The following is a 17,978-nucleotide window of genomic DNA, read 5'->3' as shown; positions in this document are numbered from 1 at the left end:
ACCTGCTTCTTTCACTAAGTAGTTTCCATGGACACATTTTCATCCTGGATGTATTATCTGTGGTTGCTTCTTCACTACAATGGCTGAGTTGGATAGTTGCAACAGAGATTGTCCACAAAGTCTAAAGTGTTTACTATCTTGCCCTTTGCAGAGAAATTGTATCAATCCATGGACTAGATCAGTAATTTCAAACTGTGTTCTATGGAAACCCAAGGTTCCTACAGGTGCCTCAGGGGAAAGAGAAATAGATGGTGAGGTTCTAGGCCCCCAGCACCTTTCTATCAAGATTGATTCTCTTGGGACTTCCCTGGAGGTCCAGTGGTTAAGACTCCATGCTTACTTACATTGCAGGAAGCACGGGTTCAATCCCTAGTTAGGGAACTAATTTCCCACATGCTATGATGAAACTAAAAAATAAAATAAAAAATGACTGATCCTCTTATTTGTTAAGATTAACCACCTCACACCAGTCAGATTGCCCATCATTAAAAAGTCTACAGGGGCTTCCCTGGTAGTCCAGTGGTTAAGACTCTGCATACCAATGCGGGGGACACAGGTTCAATCCTTGGTCCTGGAACTAGGAACTCACATGCCATGGGGCAACTGAGTCCATGCACCACAACTACTGAGCCTCTGCTCTAGAGCCCGCAAACCCCAACTACTGAAGCCCTAGAGCCCATGCTCCACAAGAGAGCCCGCTGCAATGAGGAGCCTGCACACGGCAACTAGAGAGTAGCCCGCGTGCAGAAACAAAGATCCAGTGCAGCCATAAATAAATAAATGTTATTTTTAAGAAGTATACAAATGCTAGACAGAGTGTGGAGAAAATGGAACCCTCCTACACTGTTGGTGGGACTGTAAATTCATGTAGCTCTGGAGAAAGTATAGAGGCTCCTCAAAAAATCAGAGTTGCCATATGGTTCAGCAATCCCACTCCTGAGCATATACCCAGACAAAACTATAATTCAAAAAGATACATGTTCCCTCATGTTCATAGCAGTATTATTCACAAGACATAGCCAAGACATATCCAAAAAAATGTCCATAGACAGATGAATGGATGAAGAAGATGTGGAATATATACACAACAGAAAATTACTCAGCCATAAAAAGGAATGAAATAATGCCATTTGCAGCAGCATAAATGAATCAGGAGATTATCATTCTGAGCAAAATCAGAAAGAGAAAGACAAATACCATATGCTATCACTTACATGTGGAATCTAAAATGAACAATATATATGAATAAAATGAACTATCAAATGAACATATCTATGAAATAGAAACATAATCACAGATATATACAACAGATTTGTGGTTGCCAAGGATGAGGGTAGGTGCGGGAGTGAGGGATTGGGAGTTTGGGATTAGCAGATGCAAACCACTATACGTAGAAAAAACAGGTAAACAACAAGGACTGACCGAATAGCACAGGGAAATACACTCAATATCTTGTAATAGCCTATAGTGGGAAGGAACCTGAAAAAGAATATATATCTATATAACTGAAGCACTTTGCTGTGCACTTGAAACTAACAAACATCGTAAATTAATTACATTTCAAACATATGCTATGCTGTGCTAAGTCACTTCAGTCGTGTCCGACTCTGTGTGACCCCATAGACGGCAGCCCACCAGGCTCCTCCGTCCATGGGATTTTCCAGGCAAGAGTTAATGGAGTGGGGTGCCATTGCCTTCTCCAACATAAATTGGCAAAAAACAGAAAGTGTTCTGTGTGACAGCAAAGGAGAAAGACACAGGAAGAAAACTATAAGTTTTTCTATACAACCACATATGGCAAAACATTAAGATTTGTTAAAGCCAGCAGGTACATACAAAGATGCTAACTTACTATTCTCTAAACTTTCTTTGTGTGCTTGTAATAGCTCATAAATTAAAAGAAAAAAGATGATATATAAACGTGGAGAACACTGCCAACAGTTCAACAGGATATACAATGAAAAATGAACATCCAGTTCATCTTAGATCTGTGGTTCTCTTTCTTGGGGGCACTGATTATCACCAATTTCATAAGCATCTTTCAGGAATAGTCTGCAAATGCAAGCTTTAAGATCCAAAAGAGTAACTCCACTGGGAACAATCATGCTTACATGCATGGGCATCTGATCCCATTCCTCACATGGGAAGCAGCCTGAACACCAAGGTCTTCCACTTGGAGAGTCTACCTTGTGACTCTACTTTGGACATTGACTGGAAACCACTTTTCATTCTCTCTGTCAGTGGACCCAAACCCATCCGGTGCATCTTTTCCAATTGGTGACTTTGTGGGCCTCTCTTGTTAACCAGAGTCAGCTTCTCTGGAGAATGACTGCTTATCTCTATGACATACCCTCCCAAGGACCCCGGGGGCTTCCCTGGTGGCCCAGTTGGTAAAGAATCTGCCTGCAGTGCAGGAGGCCACCTGCAATGCAGGAGATTCAGTTTCAATCCTTGGGTGAGAAGATCCCCTGGAGAAGGGCATGGCAACCCATTCCAGTATTCTTGCCTGGAGAATCCCATTGGCAGAGGAGTCTGGTGGGCTACAGTCCATGGGGGTCACAAGAGTTGAACACGACTTAGTGACAACCACCAAACCACCAAGGACCCCTAGAATGAAAATTTTGTATGCCAAGCAACCTGTATTTTAAGTCACCTGTGAAGCCTATATTTTAAGTCAGACCCTCCCAAATATATTCTCAAAACTTGGTAAGAATCATTCCAGCCATTTTACAATGGGGTACACAAATAGACAAGAAGTCATAAACTTCATTTTTATATTATACAGATAAGTCCTTTACTGTTCTCTGATGCTGAACTTTAGGAAAAACAAAAGAGAAAAAACATATAAAATGGGAACATACTTAGCACAGTATTCTGTACTTTGGCTTTTTTTTTTTGCATTTCACAGCATCTTACAATGATTCCACATTTCATATTAATCCACATAGTTTTGCCCTTCTATTTATAAAACAAATATTGGTTCAATTTTATTTGTGAATATACTGGGGGCTAAAATTGGTAATGATCTTATTCTTTCTAAAACAGTCTTAACTTGCTGAGTATAGAAGAATGACCTCATCTCCTTGCCTGAGATTTTTTTAGTTTTACCACTTAACATCCTGTGTCCTGGGAAACCCCTCAGTTCTGGGTGAACTGGGATGTTTGATCATCATATTTAAGTACCATAAAAATATAAGACAATTTTGAATAGGTATTGGTCCATTATAGCAATGTGAGCGGTAATCTTCATTTTTGCCCCCAAATTAAATTATCAACCAAATATTTTCCATAAGGAGGAAGGATTTTCCTAGCACTTTTGTCATTATCATTGGGAACTGCCTCATGTTGTTAGGGGGCTGCATAATATTCCATTGAATGACTTCACCATAATTTTATTAAACCCATTCCCTCCCAATGGTCATTTCGTTTCTTTCCAGTGTTTTGCTGGAATAAACAAGCCTGCCATAAATGTCCTTATTTATCTGTTTATAAACTGGTAAATTCTTCACAATAATTTGTTTTGGAAATAAGGTTTTCCTGCTAAAAACAAAACTCCAAAAGCCACAGGATTAAAGACTCTTTCATCCTGGGTCTCCTGCGAGTCTCTTTTTCTTCAGGTGACTGGGCTGACGATGAGTTAAAAATGAGTGGGCAGCCACGGCCCCAAGAAGGAAGCCCAGGCAAAGGGAAGGCTTCCTGGTGGGGCAGGACAGAGGAAAACAGCCCAGCACTGTGGTTCCCAGCTTGGAGCTGGTGTTTATCAAGGCGGGTGGGAGAGGAGCTGGCCAGACTTGGAGGGGTCCAGTGTTGGCTGGGAGAAGGGCCAGGAGACTGGAGCCATTCAGCCGTGTTCTAAAAAGAGCAGGGAGAGGAAGGAAAAACAAGCCCAGACACACACTGGGTGGCTGCCGGCTGGCCAGGGATCTTGGTACAACAAGCCAGGTGCCAGGCGTTGAGGCCAAACCAGTGGGAACCCACCCCAGACTAGGCAGGTTGAGGTCAGTTCCACAACTGCTTCTTGGGTCTGTTAGGAATGGGTTTTTACAGAATATGGGATAATTCTGTACTTTTCCAGAAAGATGAGCTACCTGGGCCAGAAGGGTGCATTTCTAGCCGTGTTGTATATGGGATCCATGTGTATTAATGCATCCTTTATCCCTCAAAGGGGGTCAGCATCATTGGCCATGGTGTTAGTGAAACACAAGAGCCAAAAGTCAAAAAAGTTTGGGAAATTCTAGGTCAGTCAAAGTCAAGCAAAATTCTCTACTCTGGGAATTCACAGAGCCTTCAATATACTGATACCATAATTCATGGATTTTCCAAAAGAAGAGATTGTGTTGTTTTCAAAACTTGGAGTCCTCAGAACACAACTCTACCCCCAAACACAGAATATATAACATCTTTGCTAAACTTTGATTGCTAATTTTAATTTAATTTTAATCCATAGGATAAGGCAGAAGCCAATAAGCCGATCCTTAAACATCCAAAAACCTAGGAGAGAGAGGACTGTGGAGTCTGGCCAATATGAGATGCTGTCAGGTCCTACATGAAAGCACAAGGGGCACTTTTCACCGTGTAACATAATTGACTTTCATGAGCACAAGGGATTCCCTGGAATTCTGACTTGGGCGTAGCCCCATGCAGATCACAACATTTGATTGAATATGGCAGAAGAGCTCGGGTTTGCTCCAGCCTGCATCTCACTCCTATTGGTTCTAGAGACTCAGCAATACACTTAACCACAGTGCTTTCTGAGGACCTTTGTGTATCAGGGTGGTTGCACACAGCACCATGGGAGAGATGCCCTATGCTGGGTTCTGAGAAATGCTGAGATCACTTCATCCAATTAGCATCCCCACTGCATGGCTCTGTGTCTGTGACTCCACCTTTGCTGATGGATCCTTCAAGGTTCAAATGCAAAGCCATCTGGGGAGAACCACTGGCGGCCTCTCTGCCCTGAGATCTGAGTGGAAAGAGCCAGGTTTGGTGCTGGTCAAGGATGAAATGCCCTGTACTAAACAGACTGTATTTGCAAATCTTTCCTATCCTTGAGTAACTAGGTAAGGCTGATACCTTGTATCAAGGGCCCCTTCCCCTAGAAAGAATTAGAAAATGAAATGCTAAGGTGTCAGAGAAAGTCTTAGTTTTCTCTGCCACTAATTTGCTGATTGATATTAGAAAGTCCTTTCCCCTCTCTGAACTTCATGTTCTCCCTCTGTGAAATGAGGTGGTCACACTATTTCCATTATTTTCTAACTTTTGACCAGAGGAAGACTTTGATCAAACAAAGTCTTAAACTTTATCCTGTATATTGGGTTGGCCTGAAAGTTCATTTGGATTTTTCCATAACATCTTATGGATATTGTGCTTTTAGGAGCAAAGAGGTTGCTGTGATTGAGTCAGAGCATGTGGAGTTCTTCTGTATGACTGCAAAATTATATTTCCTGACCCGAGTGGTAGTTACAACTGGCAGTTTCCTTGGAGAAGGAAATGGCAACCCACTCCAATATTCTTACTTGGAGAAGGAAATGGCAACCCACTCCAATATTCTTACCTGGGAAATCCCATGGACAGAGGAACCTGCAGGCTACAGTCCATGGTGTCATGAAAGAGTTGGACATGACTTAGAGACTAAACAAGCACTAACTCCAAAATAAAAGTGGCTTGGGAATTTCCTGGCAGTCCAATGGTTAGGGCTCTGTGCTTTCATTGCCAAGGACCTGGGTTCAATCCCTGGTTGGGGAAATAAGATCCCACAAGCTGAGCACCAAAATATCAAAAACAACAACAATAAGAAAATAAAAGTGGCTTAAATGTGACAGGATAAAGCGTCTGCCTATAATGCAGGTAGACAAGGGTTCAATCTCTGGGTCGGGAAGATCCCCTGGAGAAGGAAATGGCAACCCACTCCAGTACTCTTGCCTGGAAAATCCCATAGATGGAGGAGCCTGGCAGGCTACAGTCCACGGGTTCGCAGAGTCGGACATGACTGAGTGACTTCACTTTAAATATGACAGAGGTTTATGTCTCCTTCATATAAATGAAATCTGGAGATAAACAGTCCAGGAACTCAATATAATCAAGTTAAAACTAAATGGTCATCATGGCTGACTCTTTGCAACCCCATGAACTGTAGCCTGCCAGGCTCCTCTGTCTATGGAATTCTCCAGACAAGAATATTGGAATGGGTTGTCATTCCCTTCTCCATGGGATCTTCCCAACCCAGGGATTGAATCCAGATCTCCTGCACTGCAGGCAGATTCTTTACCATCTGAGCCACAAACAGGCAGGTAAATGAAATGATCATCAATGACCCAAGATCCCTTCTCTATTTTTTCCCATCATCTTCAACATGAGACTTCCAAGTCCAAGGTAGCCGACTGAGCTTCAGCATCATGTCCACACTACAGCGAGTGAGAAAAAGGAAGAAGAGCATAGACCCTCACATAAAAAAAACACCCAGAAGTAGCACTCAAAACCGTTACTTATATCCCACTAACCAAAACTTCATTACATGGCCTTACCTAGCTACAAGGGAGGCTGGGAAATGTGGTGTTTAACCTGGGTGACCATGGACCCCCCCGCAACACCCACACCAACTAAAGTTTCCACAACAAAGAAGGAAGGGTAGATTTAGGGGACAATATCAGTGGACTCTGCCACAACATACTAATGAATTTTCCTTTCCGATGTGTTGAAAGTTACGGGTGACCAATATTGGTGTCTTCATTGTTTTCCAGTCACAGTTTTAAATACAATTTGAGGTATACAAAAGGAGATGAATATTAACAGTTTGTGGAACTGTGGAAGCTCCCACAGAACATGGCTTAAAAACCCCTGAACTAGAAACTCCCTAAAAGATTTTCCAGCACTGACATTCTAGAATTCTATGAAAGCCCTGCCCCGTTCCATGAGCGAACAGTGGGCTTTCTCTCTGGGGACTGGCAGGGGACTTCTTGTTACCTTTAGGACTGAGAATTGTACTGTTTGTTTCTTCTGAGTCAGCATAGCCCCAGCCAAATATCTTGAAAAGCTCTCTGTCATTCAGTAGCCTTCCCTCTTGGGCTGGGAGTTCCCTAGAGGAGGTGTAGTTTACTGAGGCATTGATAACTCAGTGTTTCAAAGCCAGGGCAGCTTCTTAGCAGGGAATGGCTCAGACTTTCCGTCAAGAGTTTCAGAGATCTTTAGAGTAGAGAGACCTATTTTTTGGTTCAGCTCTTTCATTATTTCAGAGAAGGAAGAACTGATCCAGAGAGGCTCAGAGATTTAGTGAACGTCATCAGCATCTTGATAGCAGGGCTGGGTCACATACTAACTTGTCCTGATGCTTTCCATGAACTGTGATAGCTTGAATTTAATGTACACTTTCTATGTGCCAGGCTCTGAGCTAAGCACATTACTTGCTAATATAATATCCTCCTGCGCCAGAGGCTTTTAATCCATTCCAGAGACACAGGAGGGAAGGGATGAGGTCAGGGGACTGAAAGACTTGGTATCTTAGAGAAGGTTCTAGAAAAACCCAGGAGCCAAGTATTATTTCCTGACTCTGACCACATTTCTGAGAGGAATGTTGTGGGGTTTGGGACGGCTGCGCAGCCTGTTGCGAGGGTGGTGGGGCTGGAGCAATGAAAGGGGATCAACATAGCTGACCTGCCTCTGTGAGAGCATAACCCTGGAAAATTCCAAAGCTTCGAGCAGCCTAGTCTGGGCAGAGCCACGATCGAAGAAAACAAAGTCCCACCACCACCAGTCATTTAAAAGCTCTATAATCTTTACTTTATATCTCTAAGAGCATTATAAAGGATCTAGTTAATTAATCTAATTAACTAATCCATTCCTGTCCCCTTCAAATTCTCTCATTGTCTCTGCTCGACTGCTAGGAAAATACAAAACCCTGCACCTGGCCTTGTAAGTTTTTGTCTCTTTCTTCCTATTAATGAAAAAAAGAAGAATTTTTTTAGAACTTTTAACTTTGAAATAATCATAGATTCATAAGAAGCTGCAAGGTAGTAGCAAGAGTACTCAGAGGTCCCTGTACTCTCTACCCGGTTCCCCCAGTGGTTACTCCTCATGTAACACTTTCATGTTACATCTTCCCAGCTCATCTAACCCTTGCAACAACTCTATGAGATGACTCTTACAATGATCATTTTACACAGGAAGAAACTGAGTCTCGAGAAATGAAATACATTGCTCAAGATCTCCAGCAATTTGGTGCAGAATCAGGACTTCGATTCGGATTTTCTGACTGTAAAGTTGGCACATGCTCACATGAAGTCTTTTTCTCCCTCCAACTTCTCCCTGACCCTCCCCAGGAAAGAGGAAAAGTCCAGAACAGAGAGGCCCAGCCCCCAAAGAATGCAGTTCTTCACATGTCTCAGGAGTGGGAGGGCCAACTGCAGTTTGCTAAAAGTTGGAGGAGCCTCCCCTACATAGCTTGGCTGTAGAGTCATCAGAATTATGTGCATGACCCAGACAGTGGCCCCAGACGCTGTTTCAGTTCCTTTCCAAAGCTGGGACACGTTTTCTGCTCTCCTTCAGGCTGCTCTTTGCCCTCTCCCGGGACTTTCTTCCTCTCTCACCCTCCTGCTCCACTGTTCCTCTGAAACCACAGGGTGATTCTCCTCTGCCACGTAACAAATATCATCTCCTCTTGTCTTAAAGCTATGACTAGGGCTCACATTGTCTCAGAGATGTGAGAAGAGGTTAGCCACCCGCTTGAGTAAACACAAGATCTCCTCAGAGCCAGAAATCTGACTTTTTCTCCTGAAAGTGACAGAGCCCCCAAGCCAAAGCAGCATATGCCCCAAAGGGACTTGACAGGCTCCTGTAAACAAAAAGGCCAGGAGCAGGGCTGTCTACCATGTAGGGATCGCAGGCTGCTGTGTGTCACAGATGTTTGCATCCAAACACGTTTATCTCACTCTGTAAAGCAACTCGTTCCTCTGGCAGCCTTCCTGGTGCCTCTCGCTCCTCTGCTGCTCCCCTTCTCATCTCATGCCTGCAATCTGAGAAGACAGGGACAAAGAGCAAAGGCTCCTTCCTATCACAAGTTTCCTCAGAAGCTTCCAGGCACAGACCTGCCTACAAGTTATTGACCAGCCCTGGGTCACATGCCCTCTCTCTTCATTGTAAGGAGGGTGCGTTGGCTGAACATGGACAGAGAGCTCCCCGAGTGAAATAGAAGGTCTTCAGATTAAGCAGAAGAGCAGATAAATAGCGATGGCTGCCCTGGGCTGGTTTAGGGACTCAGACCAATGTCCCAGGATGGGACTCTGTCTCTCTCCTGTTGGCTTCATGTTCATTTGGGCCTCCCAGTGTGAACTTGGAGAGGCTGTTTCTACTCTGGATCTCACATCCACTACTAGTATAGCCCAGGAGGAAAACAGCCAGATCCTTTGCTTCAGACCGGCCTTCCACCTCATGCTCCTCCGTGAAACAGTCACTATTATCATGGAGCCTGGAATGCTAAGTAACTTAAGTAATTAAACCATTCCTGTCCCCATCAAATTCTCTCCTCTCCTCATTCCTACTGCCCTACTGCTAGGAATTAGACTAGTTTAATTAGCCTCTTTCTCTAAGCTGGACTGAGAATGCAGGAGAGGGTGTCATTACCCAAGAGGGAAATCAAGGCATGGTGCCCAAAGAATGGAGAATGGGTGCTGGTAGCCCCCCAAAACCCCAAGAACTATCTACTGCTGATTCTTAGGCATCATCCTGTTCTGAGATTCTTAAAGCACTGAAGGTATGTCCAGCTTCCCCAAATATTTGATCAAAATTTCATATTTTAGATCAGTGGTTCTCAAAGTGTGGTCCCAGGGTTCTGGGGGTCCCTTTAAGGGTCCACAAGTTCCAAACTATATGCTCATAATACACTAAGATGTTATTTGCCTCTTTCACTATCATTCTCTCCCAAGGATCCAGTGGAGTTTTCTAGAGGGTACGTGATGTGTTGGCTCCAGATGTTGTTTTGCTCTAATACCTAATGGGGTGTGTGTATATTCTTGTTCTTTAAAAAGGTCTTAGTGTTCACTTCTAACACAGTGAATATTGACAAATATAACTAAATAAAACATTTATTCAAAGTCACAACAATTTTTTTTTTTTTTGGCCATGCCACACATCTTATGGGATCTCAGTTCCCCAATTAGGGACTGAACCTGGGCCATGGCAGTGAGAGCCCAGAATCCTAACCACTAAGCCACCAGGAAACTCCCTCACAATAATTTTTAAGGCAGTAAATGGGTTCAAGACCAAAAGTTTGAGAATCATCCTTCATATTTTGGAGTGGCATATTCTGCTCCCCATCAGCTGTTTTAGATATTAGACTCACTTGAACATCTTAAGGAACAACAGGCACACTTATTAGTGTTAGGTAACAAATTTTAACCCATTCAAGACCATTATCAGTTTAATTTTATGTATCACAGTTTCAGCTGTAAGTATCAAAAACCAAATGAAAAAATAGCAATGCCTTAAATAACACAGAAATATGTTCTTCCCTCAAACAAACAAAATTTGGAGGCAAGTTATCAAGGACTGGAGTTCTGGCTTCTGTCAGGGCAGCCCGAGTGTGGGCTGGAAAAGAATTTCCAGACACACAGTATTTCAGAAGGGAGTGAGTTTATTAAGAGCAGGGAGCAGAGATAATGAGGGTGCTGCAAATGCATCAGGCTGACCTCCTGACAGACCAGGGAGAGCCAACAGGATGCTGTTAGAACAGAGGGCTGGCTCAAGAGAGAGCTAAGGCTTTTTTCGTGGGTTGCACGCTCAGTCGCTTCAGTCCCCTCTGACTCTTTGTGACCCTATGGATTGTAGCCCACCAGGTTCCTCTGTCCACAGGATTCTTCAGGCAAAAATACTGGAGTGGGTTGCCATGCCCTCCCCCAGGAGATCTTCCTGACCCAGGGATCGAACCCACATCTCTTATGTCTCCTGCATTGGCAGGCAGGTTCTTTACCACTAGTGCCACCTGGAAAGCCCTTTCACGGGTTAGCAGCCAATTTTTATAGTCTCAAGACATAGAAAATCCCTGCTGGAAGGGTGGCACTAGGTGATTTGTTAGGGCACTATAGGGTAAGTACCGAGGTAGGCATTTTGGCCCAATTTGGGGTCAGGAAGCTTGCTGGTGATGATCAAGGGGGCTTTTGGCAACAGTTACAAAGGGTTAGCTTCAGAGGCAACCTTGGCTGTGGTCTCCACCTGGGTGGCCCTGGTGCAAGGCCTTGCACCTCTCTCCTTGGGATAGGACTCCACAGCTTCATGATCATGCGAGACCTGGAGTCACCCTATTTTGCTTCTCTGCCACACTCCACATGGGCTTTAAATGTTGTGTTCCAAAGTGGCTGCTTAAGCTCCACCCACCCCAATTGCATTCTGTCAGCACGACATTTCCCCAAAGTTGCATATGACACTACTGGGTACATTGTTAGGCCAGAACTTAGTTACATAACCTCATCCATCTGCAAAGAACTTGAGGAAATTCAGTTTTTAAAAGTCTGTTCATCACACATTCAGTTAAAAATCAGTGTTTCTATTTCTGAGAAAGAGAAGTCTACAAAATATCAGGGATTAACTACCAAGTTAAGTTTTTTTTGTGTGTGTAGACTTTGGAATCAAGCTTCTCCTTTATTCTCTGTTTGTTGTTCAGTTGCTAAATCGTGTCTGACTCTTTGTGACCCCATGGACCGCAGTACATTAGGCTTCCCTGTCCTTCATTATCTCCTGGAGTTTGCTCAAACTCATATCCATTGAGTCAGTGATGCCATTCAACCATTCATCCTCTGTCACCCCCTTTTCCTCCTGCCCTCAATCTTTCCCAGCTTCAGGATCTTTTCAAGTAAGTTGGCTCTTCGAACCAGGTGTCCAAAATATTGGAGCTTCAGCTTCAGCATCAGTCCTTCCAGTAAATATTCAGGGTTGATTTCCTTTAGGATTGACTGGCTTGATCTCCTTGCTGTCCAAGGGACTCTCAAGAGTTATTCTCCGTTTAACTGCAAAATATTCTGTGTTTCAAAATGAGCTGTTTAAAAACTGTGCCCATTTTCAACTATATCTATAAATTGATATTCTCTCAATATTATGGTGTAAAAAATATATTATTCAATGAATTGGCTGTGAGGCTGATTGAAGTCTATAATTGAAACCTAAATCCCAGTTTTAAGTTTTTGTGATCATCAGTGCCTGCTCTTCATGTTGACTGGCTTTCACAAACAGATAAGACAATGTTTGTTTAGCTATTTATTTATTTTGGCCAAGCCACTGAGAAGGTTGCAGATCTTAGTTCTTTTACCAGGGATTGAACCTGGGTCCTTGGCAGTGAAAGTCCAAAGTCCTAACTACTGGACCTCTAGGAAATTCCCAAAACAATGTTTAAAATCAGAAAATAAATTTACACTGATAAAACGCTACCGTTATGCGTTAATATATTTAAAGTCTGTGTATAATTTCACTTGGAATTGGGGGTGTACTATTAAAGAACTGATAGCAATGATTTTCTGAAGGTCCTAGGCCAACAGATGTGTTTTGTTTGGTGACTACTTTGTTCATAGCATTTTAAATTTGAATATCTTTTATAGACCAGATACTCTCCAGTTCAGTAAGGCTCCATCCCTCCCTCTTGTGTTAAACTGGGCTATTTAACCAAATCTTCACATATGCCTGGAGGCATCTGAAATTTCTAACAGATCATACAGAAAGGGAAAGGTTTTGTTTAAAGTCCAATAAGCATTTGTTGAACTTGAGAAAAACCAAGAAAGTAGCCAAGCAGTCTGCAGAGAATAATCACTAAAGTGTGAATTAAGTACAAGTTGCATAAAAGATGATGGCATATGTTGAGGTCAGATGTTGGAGAGTCTTGAAGGAGAGCTGAGAAGTCTGCCTTAACTACATGGGAGATGGGAAACCACTGGATGATAGATAAATTTTAAAGGGTCTAGGATTGTTATGGAGGTACTGGGACATGCCTCTTTAAACCAAGGGTAAAACGATCTATTCTGGAGATGAGATAGGGCACGTTAGAGTAAGGACATAGAAATGGCCTCTCGCTTTTTTGTTCAGTTTCTAAATTATGTCTGACTCTTTGCAACCCCCTGGACTGCAGCATGCCAAGCTTCCCTTTCCTTTACCATCTCCTGGAGTCTGCTCAAATTCCCCTCCATTGAGTCAGTGATGAACTTTTCCCCCTATTTACCGTGAAGTGATGGGACTGGCCTGGGGTTAGTGTTAATAGAGACAAGGGCTGGGTGTGTCTACCAAGGGAATTTGCAAAAGTCTTTTAGGAAAAAAAAAGGATCAAATCCATCCTAGCCTCCTGGCTGTTCTTAATGGTCATTAGTATTCCAATGAACACTCATAGAAAAGAATTTGATTGATTTCTTGAGTGTTCCAAGCATACCTGCTTGGGTCATTCAACCCAGGGGCCATAAATTGAATGACCAGGGTTCCAAAGTTGAGTTTTCTGGGTCCAAAGGGAGACTGAGAGCAAGGGTCACAGATAATCAACAAGAAGGTTACACTCCAAAATAAATAAAATAAAATAAACAAAAGATAGTTATACTCCAGGAAGGCTAGGCAAGCTAGGCAGTTGTTTCTGGGTCTGGTGAATGCATGGAGTGGGCAAGAAGCAGTGAAATGTTCCAGTTACTGTGCTAAGGATTTTAATTGCTTTATGGGGATAGATACCTTTACCCCTAACCCACAGAGAAGACTGAGGCAGAAAGGTTAAAACAATTCTTTGGATGGATTCCTATTGATGGATTCCCATTGATGGGTTAGTTAAAAAGTCGCGTAGTGACATTTTACATTATCTCCCTGCAGAGGAATAGGAAAGTGTGGTATCTTTATTCTAGCACTTGCAGTGAGGTAAGGGAAGCCGTGGGCTGGTACCTTTTGTCCCTCTGCCTTCACTGACGCTTTCCCCATTTTATTGCACCCAAGTTTCCCCCTGGCCCATCCCTCTCCCCACTCTCAGCCCCCGTGTGGGGAGGGAAGACTCTGCTTCAGGATAAGAACACCGCCCCCGCCCCCGCCGCCCCCACCTAGGCACTCAGAGGATTGCATCTCCTGGTCCCAGAGGCAGCAGTTGTTCTGAAATGCAGGCAGTTTGGGGAGGAAGAGTCAGGATTTGAGTGGACAGGAGACCTGGGAGAAAATGGTCAGGCTCCTTCCAAAATGTGCCAATACGCCACTGTCTATTTTTCAGAATAACTGACATTCTTTTGGAAATAGCCAATTACAGCTAGACTCTAAGCTCTATGAAGGCAGAGACTATGTCCAGGCTCATCCCAGCATAAACACCATCAATAGCAGGTGTTGAAAAAATCGGTTGTTGAATGACTGAATGAGTTGTTAGACACGTTGATCATTTACTAAATCACAGCACGACATAATTGGAGGGATCCTTGAGATCTTTTAGCCTGATTTCTCCCATTTTACAGAGAAAGAACCCAAGGCAAGGGAACTTCCTGTGAGACAGTACTGAGTGAGAATTAGATCCCAGGCCTCCTGCCCTGAATCCTGGGTTCACTTTATAATACCAGAGCTTCTCAAGGTGGGACACAGACCACTTTCTGTCCTGAAGATTATTTTTTGCATGAAACTACACTGAATCCACAGAGTAAATAAACTAATTTCCTTTAAATATTTTTCCAAGCCTTCTGATCATGCAAAGGAGAAAGTCATGGTTTGGAGCTAGTAAATTGCTAACACCACTCACTTGCTAATAATCTTTTTTATTTTTATTTTTTAACAACAAGGGAGCCCATGTTAGGATCAGAACCTTCACAAGAAACAGAAACAATTTAGTTTAATTCAATATTGTTATCTAAATGTTTTGTGGGAAGTTTCAAGCAGAATTCAAAACAAAGAGAATAATATTATTAACCTTCTAAGTACTCAGCATCCAGCTCTAATCATTATCAAGAGTTCATCAAACTTGTTTACATACCCAGCTCCATCACACACTTTTTCTTATGAGTATTTAAAAACAAATCTTGTATTTACATTATACCATCACAACCATAAATATTTCAGTATGTAAAGCTAATAGATAAGAACTTTGTTTTTGGTGGAGCCACAATTGCCTCATCTCACCTAACACAATTGAAAGTAATTCCTTAGTATATATAGGAATAAAACTACCATATGACCCAGCAATCCCACTACTGGGCATATACCATGAGAAAACCATAATTGAAAAAAACACATGTACTCCAATGTTCATTGCAGCACTGTTTACAATAGCCAGGACACGGAAGGAACCTAGATGTACATCAACAGGTGAATGGATAAAGAAGTTGTGGGTACATACAATGGAATTTGTTATATATACATTGGAATATCACTCAGCCATTAAAAGGAACAAATCTTAGTCAGTTCTAATCAGATGGATGAATCTAGAGCCTGTTATACAGAGTGAAGTAAGTCAGAAAGAGAAAAACAAATATGTTAATGCATATTATGGAATCTAGAAAAATGGTACTGAGGAATCTGTTTGCAGGGCAGGAATAGAGACTCAAACCTAGAGAACGGACCCACGACACAGCAGGGGCAGGAGAGAGTGCCCCAGGGCAGGAGAGAGTGCCCCTGGGACGAACTGGGCTCTGGGATGAACTGAGAGATCAGCACTGAAATACGTACATTATCATATGCTAAACAGAGAGCCAGTGGGGATGTGCTCGAAGTAGTGCTCTGTGACAACCTAGAGGGGTGGGATGCGATGGGAGGTGGGAGGGGGGATCAAGAGGGAGGGGACATATGTATACCTATGACTGATTCATACTGATGTATGGGAGAGACCAAAACAACAATTGTAAAGCAGTCCCAGTGAAAATAAATAAAATTTAAAAAAAAAAGTAATTTCTTATTATCATTCAATACCCAGTCTGTGTTCAAATTTTCCAGATTATCTTAAAAATCTTTATTTCTATTTGGCTGATTTGAATCAAGATACAAAGAAACCCACACCCTACACTCTTCTTACATCCCATTAATCTATTGTAGTTCCTACCCCCACCGACCTTTTTTACACCATTTATTGAAGAAACCATTTCATTTGTCCTGCAGAATTTCTCACATTCTGGTATGGCTGGTTGGATTCTCACAGTGTTTCTAAATATTCTCCTCTAATCCTTCATTTCCTGAAAACCGGTGGTTTGATTCAGACACAGATTGATATGAGAATGGCCCCTGAGGAACAGAATATTAAAATGAGTTTTTTAAATTGGTTCTCTAGTCTGGCTGGATTTTAAGGCACTAATGACCTGTTTTCAGTCCTAAAGGGGATACTTGCAGTCCATGGCAAATGGTGGCACTATTAGCTGGCACTTCCCTGCCAATGGAGGGAACACGGGTTCGATCCCTGGTTGGGGAAGATCCCACATGCCTTGGGGCAACTAAGGCCGTGTGCTGAAACTGCCCACACTTTAGGGCTGGCAAGTGGCAGCCTCTGAGCCCACGTACTGCAACCACTGAAGCCCACACGTCTAGAGCCTGTGCACTGCAACAAGAGAAGCCAAAACACTGAGAAGCCCCAGCACCACAACAAACAGAAAGCCCTGCTCACTGCCACTAGAGAAAGCCCCGACACAGCAACAAAGAACCAGGGCAGCCATAAACAAACAAACTGTCAGCCACAGATTCTCATAACCAAGTACCCAGAGAAGCCAAGGCTCTAAGTGATCAAGTATTTGCTGTCATAGAGCATCTTACTGAAATGAAGGAGGATGATGCAGCTGATTGGCTGCTTCTAAGGGTGCTGGCAAAGACAAGGAAAGAAAAGTGATAAGCTCAGGGCTCTGAATGCCCAGCATTTTCATTTTTTATTTTTAAAAAATTTATCTCTTAGGCTCCAAATGCTAAGTGCTAACGGTATCAATATGATTCCTCTACCACATATAATTTCTTTACCTACTGTATCCAGATAATAATATCTGGATAATATTAATATGAAAAGTAAGTCTATGGAATACATCTTTCCCCCCCTTCCAGATATAATGAGTATATATCTCATTAAGGGTGAACAGCCAAAATACTATTAAATTTACTTGAAATAATGATTCTTAGGATGGTTATGCTACCAACTTGATATACAATGAGGTTCAGTTGTTCCTGTATCTTTTTCTTTTTAGATTTACTTCTCTCTTTGATATAATTAAGCATTTTAAATTAGGGCTTCCCAGGTGGCACAGTGGTAAAGAATCCTTCTGCCAGTGCAAAAGATATAGGAGACACAGGTTTGATCCCTGGGTCGGGAAGATCCCCTGGAGAAGGAAATGACAACCCACCCCAGTATTCTTGCTTGGAAATTCCATGGGCAGAGGAGTCTGGCAGAGTACAGTCCATAGGGTCAAAAAGAGCTGGATACAACTGAGCATGCATGCACAGCACATTTTAAATTATGTAAAACATTTCATAGTTCCAAAGTTAGAATTCTATAACAAGGTATATTCAGAAAGCTAGCTTTTGCCTTTTTCTCTCTCCTTAAGGAAAACATTTCTGTTAAGTTTTGGTTTATCTTTCATTCATTTCTCTTTGAAAATATAAGCAAACACATATACACATTTTTATTTGTCTCTTGCACTCTAAACACTGTTTAGCACCTTGTTTTGTTGTTGTTGTTGTTTTAACCTAATATGTCCTGGAGCTTGTTTTATAGCTGCTGCTGCTACTGCTACTAAGTCGCTTCAGTAGTGTCCGACTCTGTGCGACTCCATAGACGGCAGCCCAACAGGCTCTCCCATCCCTGGGATTCTCCAGGCAAGAATACTGGAGTGGGTTGCCATTTCCTTCTCCAATGCATGGAAGTGAAAAGTGAAAGTGAAGTTGCTCAGTCGTGTCCGACTCCTAGCGACTCCATGGACTGCAGCCTACCAGGCTCCTCCATCCATGGGATTTTCCAGGCAAGAGTACTGGAGTGGGGTGCCATTGCCTTCTCCGTGTTTTATAGCATTATATAGAAATTACCAGGGACTTTCCTG

General features: G+C 42.7%; 1 protein-coding gene across 1 annotated transcript in view; it reads right to left on the bottom strand.

Annotated features, from left to right (window-relative positions):
• Positions 1-17,978, bottom strand: part of G3BP1 (G3BP stress granule assembly factor 1) — a 101,210-nt gene that overhangs the window by 72,944 nt on the left and 10,288 nt on the right. The gene's annotated exons all lie outside the window — the stretch shown is intronic.

The sequence above is a fragment of the Bos grunniens genome, chromosome 7 (assembly GCF_055505025.1).
Source record: "Bos grunniens cultivar Pamir isolate PY7600 chromosome 7, Bosgru_T2T1.0, whole genome shotgun sequence".
Lineage (NCBI taxonomy): Eukaryota > Metazoa > Chordata > Mammalia > Artiodactyla > Bovidae > Bos > Bos grunniens.
The sequence above is the reverse complement of the archived record's forward strand: the minus strand, read 5'-3'. Positions and strand labels throughout refer to the sequence as shown.